This window comes from Leopardus geoffroyi, chromosome A1, assembly GCF_018350155.1.
Source record: "Leopardus geoffroyi isolate Oge1 chromosome A1, O.geoffroyi_Oge1_pat1.0, whole genome shotgun sequence".
Classification (NCBI taxonomy): Eukaryota; Metazoa; Chordata; class Mammalia; order Carnivora; family Felidae; genus Leopardus; species Leopardus geoffroyi.
Genome location: NC_059326.1, coordinates 218,640,142 through 218,643,130, shown reverse-complemented (window position 1 = coordinate 218,643,130; position 2,989 = coordinate 218,640,142). Strand labels below are relative to the sequence as shown.

Sequence of the window (2,989 nt, the reverse complement as noted above, 5' to 3'; positions counted from 1 at the left end):
GCCTTCAGTTCTGCAATGATAAGGAGCCTGAGCCCATATCCAGGAAGACTCAGTAGAGAAAGAAGGCTGTGACTGATTAGCTACATCTACCACAGGGAAGGGAAGGGTGACCCAGGACTAGTCTAAGATAAGCCTAAAATGAATAGCTCCTGTTTTGTGCTCTGGATCATATTTGAGTAAAATCAAAGAGTAGCAAAATAGACATTAGTCTTTAAAATGTTCTTTCAAACTATGTCAGACTAAAAACATTAAACTTAAGTGTTATAATTAAATCATTCATATGATGTTTTTTACTCACGGGTTATATGCATATACATTAAAAATAAAAGACTATTATTATTTTAAGCTATGTTACCGTTATATAAATCCTATTTAAATATAAGATAATTATAGTAGTAATGATCCATATGTGACTAGAGCAGAAGTTTCAGAATTCCAGATGTCATTGAAGAAGTTAGTTTCTGGTATGTACTTACTTTTGGTTTTACTGATGCACAAACTTAAACTGAATTCTTATCCACATAACAACCAGTGAATGTGTAATCTACGATTGTGAAATGAAGCTTTAAATATGCTGTGCCTTCAATGCAAATATGGTCAAATGGCTGCTTCTCATGATTCTTGGCTCCCAAAGTTACAGTTCCAGAAACACTAATTTCCATTGATTTGGGGAACTTGTGTTCAATAATCCACATCAATAAGCTTTTCTTTCAAAACACTTCAAGCTGGCCAAAACCAACTTTGCATTTCACATGTGTGATTGGAATTCTATTATGATAAGGTATAGGAGCTGTACAGAATTCAAAATTATTTTTCACACTTTCATGAAGTTTTAAAATTAATTGCTATTTTTACTTGTACTTCTTCCTATTTCATTTGATAAAAACCCAAAACTGGTGGGACAGGGACCTGTGAGTATAGTAGCATAAGCTGAATGACTCTAAAGGAGGAATGAATGGAAATTTGTAAGGTCCACTAAGTACAGAATCATCCATTGCATCAATGCTAGTAGAAGAATGGCAGAGTCCAGAGAAGTCACACAAGGATGAACTAGAATAATCTGAAGTGGAGATCCATTGGTGGAAAGACCCAAGCTGATGGTAACATTTGGCATGATTTCTTCTAAAAAATGTTTAACGTTTATGTTTTTATTTTGAGAAAGAGCATGTGTGCCTGAAAACAGGGGAGGAGCAGAGAGAGAGGGAGAGAGAGAATCCTAAGCAGGCTCCACACTGTCAGAGCAGAGCCCAACATGGAGCTTGATTCCACAGCTGACTGTGAGATTGTGACCTGAGCCAATCAGTCACTTCACTGGGTTACCCAGGAGGCCCTTGCATGATTCCTTCTAAATGACACTTACAAGTGATAGTTCCAACGACTTACCCTGTATCTGCTATATCTTGTTTATCATAATGCATGGATTTTACCTTTTCAGTGATAGAAACTTGAGGTTTTCCTTTGTATGTTCTAACTTTCCAGGATGGATGTTTTTGTGGATGTGTCACAGAAGCAAAATTAATACTATCCAATGAATTCTTTAAGTTGGCATCTAACTAAATTCCAAATGGACAAGCTTATAGAAGTAAATCCAGCAGTTGGTTCAATTCTGTATTTAGCTCTGTGTCCTTTTTTTGACCCATGTAAAGAAAATAATTTGCCCCCAAAATAAGTTCAAATCTTGTGAAATTACAATAATTTTGAGGGGATAAAGTTTGTCCAACTAGTGGACCAAAGCATATGTCATGTTATTCTTCAGAAAAGCAGCAACTTGCAAGAGTTCTCCACCTCCTACTAGGAGACCCTAGACAGATGTTTTATAATGTGTGAACAGCTATCATAAATCTCTATGAAGTCCTTATCATTCAATAATGTAAGTTCAAAGAGTAGTGCTTTAAGAAAGGTTACCATCTTCAGAATAGGCATATAATGTGCTCCAGTGAGGACTTTGGCTCATTTTCCAGCAGTTGGATACCATACAGAGAATCTCAGGGTGCTGCAAAGCCAAATTCCCAGTTCATGACTTATAAGCCACACTGTCCACTGGGCCATGATAAGCCACTATAGCATCAGCTCATCCTAGAGGTCGCCATGGAAAAAGGGCACAGAGACTGGCCTTTTCAGATGGACGATTTTCAGAAGACCTGTGGTTCGCTCAATCTGGGCCACTTTCTTCCCCACCACAAACAGTCTGGCTCAGCAGAGACATTAGCTATGTCAGGTTAAGTGACTAAAACCTCTGAAACCCTCTTGTCAACACATGCCACAAAAGTTCATTGAATCCTTACCTAGAATCTCGGTTCCTCCCAAGCAACCCCAGTAGTTTCTTCCTTTACAGTCTACTTCCTGGATGGTGGCCCATAAGGATAATGGTTCCTCACTCACAGGAGCTAGAAGCCTCTCTGCAGTTTGCCTGCTGCTGGCTTCCCTCCAGTTCCTCCCGGTAGCCAATCGTCATGCACCTCCATGTCCACACTTCCCTTTTTTAATTGGATTGTTTGTTTTTATGATGTTGAGTTCTATAAGTTTTTTATATATTTTGGATATTAATACCTTACCAGATATATCATTTGCAAGTATCTTCTCCCATTCAGTAGTTTGTTTGTTTGCATTGTTGGTGGTTTCCTTCACAGAGCAAAGGCTTATTATTTTCATGTGATCCTAATAGTTTATTTTTGCTTTGATTTCCCTTCACCCAAAGGACATATCTAGAAAATATTGCTATTTTTATCTGAGAAATTTCTGTCTGTATTCTTTTCTAATGGTTTCTAATGGTTCTAATTCTTTTATGATTTCAGGTCTCGTATTTAGGTCTTGTACCATTTTGAGTTTATTTTTGTGTATGGTATTAGAATATCATCCAGTTTCATTCTTTTGCATATAGCTCTTCAGTTTTTCAAGCACCATTTTATTATTATTATTTGAGAGACAGTATGTGTGAACATGAGAAAGGGGCAGAAGGAAAGAGAGAGAGAGAAAGAATTCTAAGCAG

General features: G+C 37.4%; 1 pseudogene; it reads right to left on the bottom strand.

Moving 5' to 3' along the window:
• Window positions 1–387: 387 nt before the first annotated feature.
• LOC123605944 lies at window positions 388–2,049 on the bottom strand (annotated as a pseudogene).
• Window positions 2,050–2,989: the final 940 nt, after the last annotated feature.